At 51.1% G+C, this 15,679-nt stretch overlaps 1 long non-coding RNA gene and 1 other non-coding gene across 2 annotated transcripts; both read left to right on the top strand.

Moving 5' to 3' along the window:
• Positions 1-1,113: 1,113 nt before the first annotated feature.
• On the top strand, positions 1,114-2,269 carry LOC139837743 (uncharacterized). The gene is made up of 3 exons (XR_011754409.1): positions 1,114-1,232; positions 1,824-1,889; positions 2,063-2,269. It is a non-coding gene; the product is annotated as an uncharacterized lncRNA (long non-coding RNA).
• A 1,174-nt stretch (positions 2,270-3,443) lies between these two features.
• TRNAC-GCA (transfer RNA cysteine (anticodon GCA)) lies at positions 3,444-3,515 on the top strand. Its single transcript has one exon. It is a non-coding gene; the product is annotated as a tRNA-Cys (tRNA).
• Positions 3,516-15,679: the final 12,164 nt, after the last annotated feature.

Here is a 15,679-nt window from a genome sequence, read left to right as displayed (position 1 = left end):
ATTATCTGCGAATATTAGATGCGTCTTCATTTCAGAGATTTTCTAAGCATATTTAAGATATTACATGATTTCATTGGATGGTTGGTCTATGATAGGTTAACTCTATAAATGCATAATTTTACATATAATAGTTTTTCATATAAGGTTAATATACTGTTTTACAAATTGTTTCTCAATGCGAAAGTCGGGAGCCGCGTTCCAAGGCGTGCACCAAATATGAAATTGATTGCTCAAAATTGTCAACCTTGAATGAAGACGAACCTTGAATTATATTTTGAAAACCATCTTGATAATTAGTATTTCTCTGCCACCGGTGAATAAGAGCAGAAACCCTTTTATAAGGAAATTAATTTTACTCTATAGTGTCCTGCTTAGTTTGCAAAATAACAAAATTCATCTGCTCTTTTTTTCGACACCACTGCCTACTCGATAAGAATACATATAATCGGGATACACAATTTGTTTATATTTAATGTCTCCCTTTAGGTACTTGCTACTTTTTGGGTATCAAGTTAGGGTGGTCTAGCAGTGCCTGCCGCTTATTATGCGCAGCTTGATCATATATTTTATAGCTTTTTTAGTAACTCAAGGTTTTTTCAGATTGAACATATTGAATCAAATATGCAGCTTGCATAGTTATCTCCTGAATCTTCTCCGTCAGTCTTAGGCAGCAAGTTAGGGTGGTCTAGGAGTGCCTACCGCTTATTATGCACAACTTGATCATATATTTCCTAGGGTTTTTAGTAAGTCAGGTTTTCCCACATTGAACATACTGAATCAAATGAAAGAAGCATGCATAGTTATATGATAGTTTGGTTTGCTCGAAAGAATTAAAGGTTAATAAGATGCTAGACTACTAGGACTACAATGCGTATATCTAATGGTTTGGCTGGTCTCTCATGCCTATATTTTTTTAATCTATTTGCCTTGACAAGGTTCATAGCACAGTTCGGGTCCAGCCAGGTAAATAGCTGAGTACCATTTGTAACATGAATACAGTTTATTTTTGCTCTGGTCCTTCAGCACCTATTGCTGGTCCAAGTTCCATTTCCTGAATTGCTTAGTGTTGTATAGTTGAGGACATGCAAATCATCTGGAAGCTCAGTTATGTTTAATCTTACATGTAAGATTTGCAGGATTTCAGTCACGACTTTTACCGACACGGCTTGCTGCACGCTAGGACCTAAAGTTACCCTTGATTTTCTGGCTTCATCAGAGAAAGTTCTTGGAAGGTTTGTAGTAATCATTTGCAAAACTCGCATAGATCATCATATCAGAATCGATGCAGTGCACTACAGAGTATGAATACTTGAGGAAATGTGTTTCTGTCGATAGGTTTTTAATATAATTGGTGTGATGACTTGAACATAGAAAAGTATATTATGGTACAGGGTATATATAGAACCATACCTGTTAATTACTTCAACCATTTTGGTTGACGAAAGATAGGAAACAAAGCTGAGTTAATTGGGTAACCAATTGAACCAACAGCTAACAGTTCTATTGAACCTATTGGTAATTGAAATGTGCTTCAGATCTTCATTCCTGTGTGGTGGTATCTACCTTTGTTGAACTTGTCTTTCTTGGATGGAATATATTGCCTTGTTGGAATTAAAAATTTAAACGAAACCACTGTTCAGATCCATTTTCCATGTGGTCTGAGATGAGGGCAGTAACCGTAGAAAGACAAGCTAGATGTTCATGAATATAATTGGGCTCTATCAGTCTTTGATGTACTGGTGAATAAGTCTTGCATATAGTAAGCCTATCTGGTTCATTTCCATGTCCTATGCTGATTCAAGTGTTGTGTAAACCATTTGCAGGCAGTTGTCGCATAAAGCTCAGGCGGATGTGGTGGCCAAGAAGAAGAATGCCTAAATAAAAAGCAGGTATAATATCTAAAATGAGTTCCATAAATTTTCTTGCGTCTGGCCTTGCATACTCTTGCAGTTTTAAATAGGTTTCTGTTTCTCATAGGAAGTACATGTTAATTCTATGCTCTCTACTGTATATTAGGTTTCAGTTATGATTTATGACTGGTTGATTTATGGTTGCCTTTTAGGGGTCTTTCTTTTGGTGACACAGATTTCCAGTAGTTGTTTCCTTTCAGTCATCTACTTACCGTGAGATCTGATGGTCGCAGTCCTCCCCTTTGTAGTTGGCATGTAAATATGAACTAAGTTCCTGGTGCAGCGATTACCCTGTGCACCTCGTGTGTATGCTTGTTCTACCATCTCCTAATGCTAGCCATGTGGGCATGCTTTTGGTTCGTCCTGCTATCAGCTGCTTCTATGTAGTTTGTTCTATCATGTAATGCCTTGCTCAGAAAAAGGACTATTGTAAATTCCTGAAACAATTCTACTTTATACTTAATAGTGTGCAGTTTGCTCTAGACCATGACTTGCACAAGGTAAAAACTATTCTGCATCTACTGGTTTGATCCCACTATCTACTTATTATTAACGTTCTTTTATCCATGGTTTCCCACTGCCACTGGGCCTTCCTTAGAAAAAAAAAGATTGTTCTCTATTTTGGGTTTGAAGCAATTATATGTTTATGGACATGGTTTTATTCATATTTGTTTTATGGTGCTTGTGTGCCTTCAGTGTTATCTCTATATTTCCTTATAGATCTTTTCTGTTATGCTTGTATGACCAAGCCCATATAGTTTGTTGTACTGTTGTTTATTACCCTTTTGCATTGCAGCAGTTTTGATGATTGTTGTACACCATGTAGTTACGACGTTCTATAAAATGTTTGATAATGTGAAACCCAGGGAACGTGCGCCTAGGCGCGCTCTATCATCGTTATACAAACTGTAAATCGGTGCGAATTTCACGGGATCGTGCGCCAAGGCGCACATCTAAATCTAGTGTGGAAGAAGAGCCATGCCGAGCGCAATCGCGGCGCGGAAGGATCCCTGCTATGGCCAGCCCGTGGCGTCAAGGCGGTCCTTGGTGAAGGATGCTGCGAAGACGACGAACAGACAACCCTTGGAGCTGGACATCACCGCTGGCGGATATGACTACTGATCAAGATGAACCCTGATGGCTATTCCTCTGATAAATCGTGTGGTTGGGGTTGCATTGGCCGTGATGCTTCAGGGGACGTGCGTGGTGCTGCCGCAGCCCGCTGGGCGTGGTGATCACCATTGCGAGTGAGGCCATGCGAACTGGGTGCAGAGCCCTACTTACAAGGGGCTCAAATCACACAACGGGAGTGTTTGGTAGAGCTATGTTCCAGACCTATTGCTCAAGACTGAAGGCTGCTACTGCCCTTTGGTCGTTCGATGATGCACGTACAGGAGGGCTTTGCTCCGTGAAGCTAAGATACATTTACCAACTTGCTGTCCTTCAGATGATGGTGTGGAACAATGCTTGGCGTCAATAAACATTGCGTAGTACTACGTATTTCTACAATTACTTGCCATATTTTTCACGTCAGGGTCCATAGCTCAGTGGTAGAGCAATTGACTGCAGATCAATAGGTCACCGGTTCGAACCCGGTTGGGCCCTCTATATATATATTTTTTTTTTTTGGAACTAGTTTTCAGACGCACACGCTCGGTCAGAGATTCGCTGGGCATCAAACGATGCGTCGATGCCTGATTGCACTCGTCAACTGGCCAAACAGCACATAAATATCAAGCAACAGTGTGTGCCTAAACATCACGGCAAGCCACTGAGACGTGCCAAGCTCAACTGTGCCATGTCGTAGTACATATATATGGATCCCTGATGGTTAGCAATCTTAGATCAAGGCCTATGTTATAGGATGCTAAGGGCGATGCACCATAAAAATTTGCTCGTGTGCTTATCTCTTGAATACCTATCGATTATATGACCAATCCTTGCAACGAAGACATGAACGGATGTCAAGAAGTTTCCGAATGACCATACGGACAGAATTAGACTTGGTAGCTACACTTCACGTTAACTTTATGCACCCACCATTTATGCACATACGCGGGAACATCATCGATCAAAACACTCTCTCACATCTCCCTACTAAAAAGTCACAAGCGTATAGATTGAGCGATAAGGTTTGAATCCACCAAAATGCTCACGAAATCCTCCAAAAACAATTACCAATTCCCATCAATGTAGGTCAAAATTGTCTATTTTATAACTATTGTTTGCTGCATAAGAGAAAAATATATGTGTAACTATAATTGGTATATCAACTCGAGTAGCGTTAGTCTTGCCTCAAAATCATCCCAGCGACTGAGTAGCATAGACACCTCACGATCTTACCCGAGAGAGGTATGCAACAATCATGTAAGAGAAACAAAATTGGGTTACCATATTGAGATTCAAAAAATGTCATTTTTATTTAGAAAATTCAATTTGTAAAAAAATTCCAATGTGATGCCCAACCCAATGGCAGGTAAGATCACAAGAAGTTATGGCGTGAATCATTACCCTTAACATGACACCCAAACATTTTTAGAAATAACAATGCTCGTGAAAACTTATAAGTTTCTATTTAAGTTGAACAATGAAGATAACTATGATTTTACAATGACCCAAAACTTAACGTAAATAATATGTACTATTTTGTCTATAGGAAACTAAGCAACATTGAAGCAGACGCTTTTTGATTTTGATATTTTACAGAACACCTTAACAACAAATTTAAGAAGTACTAAAGCACTAAATACGAGGCTTTATTTTCCATAACCTTTGAATGATGAAGGACATATCAAGAGGAAAAAGTTTAAGAGTTCACAGAAGCATATGATTTCCTGATAATTAGAACCCGTTATTTGGTACACAAGCTTATGTTAATATTATTTACAATCATCCATGTATACGTGAAGGAATTTATTATCGAAGCTATCAAAGTCTAGTGGTGATAGATTGTTGATGGCATTGTTGAGTTTATACAACCAAGATGCATGATTAGTCCTCACATCCTATAAACCATGTGTTCAAGCTAAAAAAAAGAGTATTTTTTTTACCACTAGACACTTGTATAAGATGGAAGATAGGTCAACCTGTTCTTGAGTTACGAAAGGCAGCCATCAATTTATATTGCCCGACATTTGTTAGATTTGTGAAACATGTCTACCGGACTCAATAATCTAAAATATCTTAATTGTTATGCTCTCCAACCAAATATCTGGACGAAAGAAGCCTTCCAATAGTTTATCCACTATGGAGTGCCCGCTAGAAACATCAATTTGGCATACTTTGCTGTCACTCGTTAACTAATACACTTTTTAACCAAAAAATAGACCTTTTGACAAAACCAAACATGTGTACCACCTCCAAACCCATAGTTGCTTTTGCTAGACAGTGAATTTCCTGCTCGAAACGAATATTTTCGAGAATTGCAGCTGCGCTCTCTAATCATACAGAAAATGTCATCAACGTGCAGAGTTTCAGTTCTTTGACACGGTTGCTCTCTTATGAACCTCTAAGCAGTCCCAAAAAACAACAACACACTTTCCAATCATGTGTCTGCCTCCGAAGTTCCGGTCCACCACACAACCGCATCAACTTTTTTTTTTTTTCGAGAATTACGGGGGGGTTTCCCACCGCTTGTTATAAAACTCGACATGGCTGGCGGCCAGCACAAAGTGTACAGGGTGAAGGAGAGGTACAGGGGGAGGGAGAGACATATACAAGCTACACGGCGGAAAGCAATAGCAAGCTACGGAGAGTATCAAGCCTCCCCCGATCGATGGTTTTATATCGCCATCTCCAGAGCATGAGGTCGTCAGCAGCTCGACGAAGGACCAAACACGCCGTAGAAGCTTTGGTGTTGAAGACGAGGTCGTTACGCGCCTTCCAGAGCGACCAAAGGATCGTCGCAAGGCCAGAGTGCCAAATATGGATCATCGTTCCGGCGGGAGGCCGCAGGTCCCAGATGGAAAACGGGCCCCCGGGGATGGCGGTGCCCATCCGGGCCCAGACCTCCGTCGCCAGGGCGCAGTCGAAGAAGAGGTGTCTCCCAGTCTCAGGGAGATGGCAGGCGGCGCAGATAGCTGATGGCGCGCAGTTCTTGGCGAAGAGGTTGGCCCGCGTGCTGAGCCTGTCGATGTCGGCGAGGTAGGAGAAGATCCTGACCTTCGAGGGCAGCCGGAGCCCCCAAGAGGCACAAGCCGACGCGTCCCGAGGGCGAGGAGGGGACAGTAGCCGGTACGCCTCCCTAGTGCTGAAGGGGGGGGCGGACGGGCTGTCGATGTAGCGGAGGTCCTGTCCAGCGGAGAGGACAGTAGCGCGCACAATGGCCTGGATCGCAACCAGGTCCCGCTCGGCCGCCGTGGTGAGCCGGGGCTGAAGAGAGACCCCGGAGGTGACGACCCGCTCGACCGAAGCATGAGGCCGGGTAACATGTGAGAAGATGGCGGGGTACCGCTCAGCAAGTGGCTTGCCAGGAAGCCACTTATCAAGCCAGAAAGCAGTGGAGGTGCCGCTCACAATCGTGGCGCGGGTGACTGCACGGTAGAGTGGCAGGCACTCCGCCACGATCCTGTCGAGGAAGGAAGGTGAAGCAGTGGAGTCGCCGAAGTCTCGTCCTGAGTGAAGCCAGTACCAGTCTTTCCAAGGGAGAGAGTCAGTATGGTGTAATTTATGGACAAAGTTTAAGAGAAGGCACCTGTTCTGCCGGTGGAGATTCTTGATGCCGAAACCGCCCTCCTGCTTAGACAACATTACCTTGTCCCAGGCGATTAGGCAGCGAGCACCCGAGCACGAGTCTTTACCTGTCCAGAAGAAAGCGCGGCGTCTCTTGTCTATACTCTCAAGCACACCCTGTGGAAGCAAATACGAGCACATATAGTATGAAGCAAGGTTATTTAGCACAGCATTACATAACACCAGGCGACCCCCGGAAGAGAGGAGGAGGGCTTGCCAACCAGACAGCCGGCGGTCGAAGGACAGAATTAGGGGGGCGTAGGCAGAAACGGGAGCTTGGTAGGGGACAGGGGGAGACCCAAGTAAGGCTGCGGGAAGGAGGAGATAGGGCACCCCAGAGCCTCCGCCATGAGGTCCTCATCGGAGCGAGAGACAAACATGGGAAGGAGGCAGGACTTATGGAAGTTTATGGCAAGCCCGGTGGCGTTAGCGAAGTTATCAAGGATAGTTTTGAGGCGGGGGGGCCGCAGAGGCGTCAGCTTTGCAAATGATGAGAGTGTCGTCGGCATATTGGAGAACGGGGTAGGGGCTAGAGGGGGAAAGGGGGTGAGAAAGCTCGCCATCGGCGCAGGCGTTACGAATAAGACGCTGGAGGACGTCAGCGACGATGATAAAAAGGTAGGGGGAGAGGGGGTCTCCTTGCCTGAGGCCGTTACGACATCTAATCCAGTCGCCAGGCACCCCGTTGAGGAGCACAGCCGTATGCCCAGTGTTGAGGATACGAGCCATCCAGCCGCACCACCGATCATCGAAACCGCGGGCTTTCAGAATAGAAAGGAGGCTGTCCCAGTTGACCGAGTCAAAGGCTTTTCGGAAGTCGATTTTAAACACGAGCGTGGGTGCTTTCCTGTTATGGCAGCACCGAAGGATGTCTGCGGCATACACAATATTTTCGGAGATTCTACGACCAGAAAGGAAGCCAGTCTGGTCCGCGTCGACAAGAGCATGGATGGCAGTTTGGAGTCGTGTGGTGAGGACTTTGGTAATGGCTTTCATGATGCAATTTTGGAGGGAAATAGGCCTGAAGAGGGAAGGGTTGTTCGCCGCTTCGGTCTTCGGGAGGAGGACCAAAAAGGCACGATTGATACGAGTGAGATCAATGGAGCCTTCGTAGAAGGACTGAAACACCGCAAGGACATCCGAGGAAACAGTGTCCCAGAAGGAATGGAAGAAGGAGGGGCCAAAACCGTCAGGACCGGGGCTAGAGTGTTTATTCATGCCATTGATAGCCTGTCGGATTTCCTCGAGAGAAAAAGGGGCGGAGAGATTCGTGGGGAGACGGGGGTTGTGAGGGTAAAGAGACTGGAGGTTAAAATGCCAGGCAGTAGGAGTTACTTTACCCAGCAGATCGGTGTAGTATCTTTTAAGGATGGCCGCTTTATCGGCGTGTGAGGTGGCAGTGGCACCCTCAGAACTAAGGACGGAGATGGAGTTGCGACGCAACCGGCAGGTGGCAGAGGCATGGAAAAACTTCGTGTTCTCATCCCCTTCAAGGGCAAACTTGACCTTGGCACGGAGCCGCCAGTAGAGAGCCTTTTCCTTAGCTGCAAGGTGGAGGCTATCCATAGTGAGGGAACGGAGGCTGTTCTCCGGACCGGAGAGGGGGCGAAGTTCCTCAAGCAGGTCCAGGAGATTAATGAGGATGCGGCAGTCGTTCTCGCGCAGCAAGGTGGGGGAGGAGCGTTTGGCCCAAGCTTTACATCTGAACCGACACTGGCGGAGCCGCGCGACAATCTGAGATGTAGGATCAGATCTCGAGGTCCCAGCCCAGGAAGAGCGAATAAGGCTCCTGAACCTATCATTAAGGGTCCAGGCTGCATCGAACCGAAAAACTTGACGCTTCGGGATCAAGGTGGAAATTGTGGCGATGAGCGGGACGTGGTCGGAGGTGTCGCGGGAGAGCGAGGAGAGCGTGGAGGTGGGGAACCTAGAGTTCCAGGCATCGTTAATAAAGACGCGATCAAGCCGCACAAGGGTGGGGGTAGCTCTACGGTTAGACCAAGTGTAGCTACGATCCGTCAGAGGAAGCTCAATAAGACAAAGGCCATTAACGGAGTCGTTAAACAGAGTTGCATCGTCGAGGGAGAAGTTGTCGTTGTTACGGTCACCGGGGTCGCGAGTGAGATTAAAGTCCCCAGCAATGATCCAGGGGATGTTATTATCGGGTTCATGGGTGGCGAGCGTCTCTAAGAAGAGGACTTTGGCGGCCCTATCACAAGGAGCATACACATTCGTGAAACGGAGGGTCGACGCGTCGTCATTCATGACAAGATCTAGCGAGAGGATGTGGCGGGAGGAGAGCTCGTAACTTAGGGAGAAAAGGTTATGATCCCATGCCGAGAGAATGCCCCCGGAGGAACCGACAGCGTCAACCGAGCGGAAAGAGCGAATACGAGGAGGGAGGAAGGTAGCCGCTTTAGAGGGAGACAGGGAAGCCAATTTGGTCTCTTGGATGGCAAGCAGGTCCGGTTTAGCAGACACAAGATCAGAGTACACACTGCAACACTTGTCATCGTCTCCTAAACCTCGAACATTCCACGTCTCAGAAATGAACCTAACGGTAGCATTCATAGGGACACATGAAACGCACCAAGAGAGACAAAAAAAAAAGCTGCATTTCCACTTTTAGGGGAGATTACAAGGACAGCGTCCAGGAACATCAAACAAATGAAAAAAAGGGGCGAGGCTCTCGCGGAGCAAGCGTAGCAGCAGGGACTAGGGTATCTTGCGGAGCAAGACGGGAGCGGCGTGCAGGTGGCACCCAAGCCCTCCACAGTGGGAGGACGCCATGCAGGGCACCGGCCGCGGCGATGCCGTGGCATCATTCAAGCACGGAGGGCACCTCGCCAGCCGCCTCAATGGCGTCCGGGTCAACGCCGCACGCAGCAGCAAGCGCCTGGAGACGCGGCAGGGGGATCGGCCTGGGCACACCGTCGTCCGCGAACCCAGCGGCGGTAGCCGCCGCACGCAGGCGAGGGGAGCCGCCGGAGAAGTCAAAGCGCGAAGCCTTGACAGTCGTGGCCTTGGACAGCATGCTGACGAAGTTATCGGGCTCCTTCGCCGCCAGCCTGGAGCTTCGCCTGGCCTTGAAGGCGGAGTCCACCGCCCGCTTGCGGCGCACGCGCTGCTTGCGGACAGCGTCCTCGTGATCCTCTGGCCCAGCCTCGGCGGCGGAGAAGGGAAGCGTGGGCGGCGGCTCGACGTGGTCACCAACAGGGTCAGCTCCCCCGCTTGAGCACCCAGCCGTGTCCACGGCGACAAGAGGGGTGGCGGGCGGAGCGAGCGTATCGTACCACTGGAGAAGAAGGACAGGGCGGTTAAGGGGTTGATCGTAACTAGGGGAGGAGACGGGGGGGAGGGGGGAGGCAGGTTTCACCTGATCGGCATCGAGGCCCGCCTCCGGGAGCTGCTCGGCGAGGCGGCGCGAGAGGACCCTGTCCCAAAGTTCAGTGGGCGTGGCCTGCGGGGAGAAGGGGGGGCTGGGGGAGCCAAGGTGGTGTGGCACCCCGTCGAGGCCGTCCAGCGCGGCGGCGCGAGCCATGCCGGCCTGCCGCCGGGCGACGATCCGCTGCCAGAGCGCGAGAGCGGCGTTGGGTTGGCCGCGGCCATCAAGGAGAGGGGGCAGAGGCGGAGGCACGCCCATGACAGAGTCGATGTCGATGTCGTCCATGCGAGACGCGTGGCCGGCGGCGCCCCCCGCCGGAGGAGAGTCGTGGTCGCCATCGAAGCTGTCGAAGTGGGCATACGGCATGGTGGCGAGGTCGTCGTCGAAAGGCCAGCTCCGGACAGAGCGCAGAGACACCTCCGCAGAGCTCCCACCGTGGCAGTCCCTCATGAGGAGAGTGTGAGGCACCTCGCCGCCGTCGGCCAGCTTGAGGACGAGGCGGACCGCCGAGAAGTCGAGCTCGTCGAGGCACAGGGGATCAATGCAGCAGACGCTGCCGATCGGGAGGAAAGCAGCGCGGATGCCGGCCTCGTTCCAGTGCTCCAGAGGGAACCCAGTGGCCGACACCTGCACGAGGAGAGAGAAGCTGTAGGTGAACCGGTTGCTCCCCTCCTCCGGGCGCTCCAAGCGGATGGTGTGGCCATCGAAGGAGAGGGGGAACAGGGCCAACGTCTCTTCCCTGGCTTCCGGCGTGGCAAAGATAGCGAGGAGCGCCCCGTAGTCGCTCGCCGCAAGAGCGACGCACGGATTGCCCCCGCGATCCTCCAAGGCGCGGCGGAGCACGAAGCCAGGGGAGGCAGCAGGAGGCTCGATCAGAGCATACGCGAACCGGCGACTGGCCGCGGCAAGCGGCGGCGCCGGCATGAACACCTCAGCGACACCGGCGCCTACACCGCGGAGGGGAGAGGGCGAAGCCGGCCGCGCCAAGAGCGGGGTGACTCCCCCCGCGCTAGCCGGAGCGTGCACGGCGCCCCCAACAGAGGCAAGGCCGGCCTGAGCGGACGCAGCCGTGGATGGCGAGTCAACGGGGAGCATGCCACGGGGAAACGGCGTGGGCGGGCGGGGGGGAAGCCGCGGCACCTTGTCCAGGTCGCGGAAGAAAGGCGCCATCCAATGCTCCGTCGTGGCAGCGGCCGAGCGCTGCGCCGGACGCGGCGTCGAGCGCGGGGACGTGGGCGAGGACGAACGCGAACGGGAGAGGCGAAGCCTGGGGGCAGGGGCACAGGGGGCGTCAGCACAGGAGAGAAGAGAGGGGGCAGAGCAGGAGTATGTGAGGGGAGGGAGCTCACATGGTTGCCGGTGGCCGACGCGCCCGCACGCTCCGCAGCGGACGGGGTCTCTGCACTCCCGGACTGGGTGCTCCGGCGAGAGGCACCGAAAACAGAGAGGGCGCCCACTGACTTTGGAGAAGACAAACCTGGTCGGAGGAGGAGCACGGTGAGGGAGAGGGGAGGACAGCAGGGCTTCCTTATAGGAGAGTCCTGGGGAGCGTCCGCCGCTGGTGGACCGGGCCGGAGAGGGGGCGCCAGCGAGATCCCGGGCGAAAGGTGCCTGCGCGGCCTCCACATCCTCGCCGGCATGGTCGAGAGCGGGAATCGGGGGCACGGGCGTGGAGCAGCCCGCGGGCGATGAAAAAGAGGCGCCGCAGAGAGGGAGGTGGGAGGGCTCGGCCGGCGGACCGCTGGGGAAAAGGATGCGCGCAGTGGAGCAGCGTGGCGAGCCGGCCGAGGCGGCAGCAGGATTCGCGGCGGGGGTAGGGTTGGGGGATGAGATAGGGAAGGTGACAGAAGCGGCAGGAGGGGATGGGGAAGGGGACGGGTTCCGAAAAAAAGAAAAAGGCTGGTCAGCGACACCGGCGCCTACACGGTCAAACGTGGGCTCTGTGGGAACAAGGTCAAACGTGGGCTCTGTGGGACCCGCCAAGTTGCCATCCACCGTCTCACGCAGGAGAGGGGAGGGCTGGTCCACCTGCATGGCCATGCAGGGGTTCTGCACGCCCCAAAACGGCAAGTCTTCGACGGCGCTCGGAGAGAACACCACCAGAGCCCGGCACGGCGGCCATGCCGGCAGCCTGGCGACCGCCGCCGCCGCGTCCCCCGCGGAGCGATGCAGGTGGTAGGTAGACGCTCCAAGCTTGACACATCGACGGGCCAGGATGAAGGCGCGAACGGAGCGGGAGGCGGCCCTGGACGAGTAGATGAAGCTGTTGTGCCGAGCGACGGCGAAGCGATCGGGGAAGGAGGTGAAGTTGTAGTTCAGCGCATTACAGATAGAGAAGGAGTTTGTGCGGGGAGAGAGGTCGCCTGGTGTTATCCAAAACGAGCTAAAACCTGCTTCACCACCAACGGCCGTAGCCACCATGGAGTGGAACATAGAGAGCATAGAGTCGAGAAAGGCCGCACCTGGGGTCCGGTAGGCCACGCCGTCTTTCCTGGACAGGGTCGGGACCTCGTCACCAGCGCGCTCACCCGCCGGCAGGCCTTGGGAGTTCGGGGCGTCGTGGTTTGCAGGAGGGTCGGCGTCGGCGTCAGAAACTCCGGGCACCATGGCCACGGCCGTCGAGAGGACGACAGCGGCGTCCGGTGTCCGTGCCGACAGAAGCAGGGGCAGCTCCAGGGGTCGTGGGAGAAGGAGGAGGCTGGTGGAGATGGATCCTAGACTAAACGGAGGCGGGGCGGCGGCCGGAGCCGAGGCGCCCGGGGGCGACGCGCAGTCGCCAGAGCTGTCGCTCATGCTAGACTCCACCCCGAACCTCAACCGCATCAACTTTAAAATTCAGATAATCTTATTTCCAGTTTCAGGAAAAAAAAGTTAAAATTCAGAAATTCTAACTCTGCTACTGAACCCTTATCATATTAAGAGTTGAATACTCCACTCAGAATGTTTGTCGAGCGCGTGGGAAAGCCGGCAGCGACCCACCGCATGCAACACAGGCTTTCCCCTTTTTGGCATGTTCAAATGCTGATCATTGCCGCCGCAAGCAAGTCTGATGATCAGCGATGTTTCCTCTCCAGGCTCTCCTCCTCCTCCTCCTCCTCCTCCTCCTCCTCCTCCTCCTCCTCCTCCTCCTCCGCCCACGTGGCCGCCGTGCCGGCCTCCAACAAGCTCATCTTCATCATGGCGGGGCAGTCAAACATGGCAGGCCGGGTCATCCTATCCTCGGACTGCTCACCGGCCCCCTCCGTCCTCCGCCTCTCCCCCTCGCTCCGCTGGGAGCAGGTGCGGCAACCGCACCATCATGATCTAGTGTGTACTATAATAATTGGTATATCAACTCTAGTAACGTTAGTCTTGACTCTAAATAATCCCAATGACCGAGTAGCACATACACTTCATCCTACCCGATATAGGTATGCAACAATCATGTATGAGCAACAAAATTGGGTTACCATGTTGAGATTCAAAAAAGCAAAAAATGACATGTCATCTTTTATTCACAAAGTTCATTTTGTAAAAAAAAAAGAATCGTATGTGACGACCAACCCAACATCAAGTCAAGATCAGAAGTAGTGATTATGGCGCGAAACATTGCCCTTAACATGTCACATAAATAATATTAGAAATAACAATACTCATGAAATGGTTATTATAATATTATATTTGAGTTGAACAATGAAGATATCAATATTTTTACATTTAATGCCCCGAAAATCATCTGAATGCTACTGAACGTACGTAAAAACCATGTATTGATTTGATTGTAGAAATCTAGACAACATTCAATGCAATGACTTTTGATTTTAATATTTTACAGAACACCTTAACAAAAAATTTAAGAAATACTAAAACACCAAACATTAGGTTTTATTTTTAAAATATTTGAATGATGAAGAACATACTGAGATGAATTCTGGTACACAAAATGATTTCCTCATAATTACCGGACATTATTTAGTATGCGAGCTTTTGTTAATATTATTTACAATCAGCGCCATGTATATACTTGAATGTATTTGTTATTGAAGCTATCAAAGTCTAGCGGTGAGATATTGTTGTTCGCATTGTTGAGTGTATACAACCAAGACACATGATTAATCTTCACATCGTAGAAAGCATGTGTTTGAGCTATAAAAAAAGAGTGTTGTTACCACTAAGATGGAAGATAGGTCAACCCGTTCTTGAGTTACGAGGGGCACCCATTTATTTATATTGCTTGGCATTTGTTAGATTTGTGAAAGGAACCCTTTGTGAAACATGATAAAAACATCCAAATTATTAAACTCTTCCAACCAAATATCTGGGCGAAAGAAGTCTTCCAATAGTCTAGACACTATCCATAGACTACTCGCTAGAACCATCCATTTGGCACACTTCGGAGAGCCAACATTTTCCATTGACGTCACTCATTAGCTAATACGTACACTTTCTGACAAAAAAGCGGACCTTTTGACAAAACAAAACATGTCTACCACCTCATGCTTGAAATGAATCTTTTCGAGAATTGCAGCGTGTGCTCTCTAATAATACAGAAAGTGTCACCTACGTGCATGGTTTCAGACTTTCAGTTCTTTGATACGGCTCTTATGAACCTCTAAAACAGCAAGATACTTTCCAATCATGTCTGCCTCCGAAGTTTCGTTCCACCACAGACCCCGCATCAACGTTGAAATTCAGATAATCTTCTGTCCAGTTTCAGGGGAAAAGAATCATTAAAATTCAGAAATTCCAACTCCGCGGATCTGAATGTTAATGCCTTATCGCCGATGGACCCAGAAGGGGTCGGAGCTGTACGCGGCGATGGTGCGCCGGCCCGGGTGGCCGTGGAGACCGGCGGCCGGATCGGGGACGTGGTATGGTACCATGGGGGAGAGCGGCATGGTCAGGCTAGCGGACGCGACGAGTATGGGCAATGGATGTGCTCGCTCGTCCGCAATCTCCGCGCCGACCTCGCCATACCTGGCCTCCTCCTCATGCATCTGCTGATTGGTCCATTATTATCATCAAACGTTCCTATGTTTCAGGTTGGCCTCGCGTCAGTGCTCGGGCAGCATACCCAAGTCGTGAGGCCATCTCCAACGGTGGGACTACCCATCCCTCGTTCACGCGTTCAGATGCGTCGAACCGGATAAAATCGTGGCCCAGCGAGCAGACGCATGCATTCCAAAAATAGATGGTCGCGGTGTTCGGGATGACCCAAAGCCGTCCCAAATTTGGATCTAATTTGCGTGGTCACGGACAACGAGGGCTGGCCTCTCGCGTCCTCTCCTTGTCCTCCCTTGGCCCTCGAGTCTGCCTCCCAAACCACAGCCACTCCACTCTAGACCCCCCCAGACCTAGAGGATGGCCGACGAAGCTGCTGCCGCCGCCACCACCATCGGGGACGAGGCCGAGCTCGCCGTTATTGTCGCTCATGTCGTGGAGGAGGCCCCGACCGTTCCGGTGGTTGCGCAGCCCGCGACGGTGACGAAGAAGGCGAAGCCCAAGCTCACCGTAGAGCAGAGGGCGGTCGAGAACAAGAAGCGGGCCGAGCGGCGTAGGGCACTCGATCAACGGAAGAGGGAGGCCACCGCCGCGGAGGAGCGGCAAAGGGCGGCCGAGCAGCTCCAGCTCCTCAAAATGGAGGCGAAGGCGAAGGCCATACAAGAGCATGCCA

This window comes from Lolium perenne, chromosome 3 (assembly GCF_019359855.2).
Source record: "Lolium perenne isolate Kyuss_39 chromosome 3, Kyuss_2.0, whole genome shotgun sequence".
NCBI lineage: Eukaryota > Viridiplantae > Streptophyta > Magnoliopsida > Poales > Poaceae > Lolium > Lolium perenne.
Note: the sequence above shows the minus strand (reverse complement) of the source record. Positions and strands in the feature narration are given on the sequence as shown.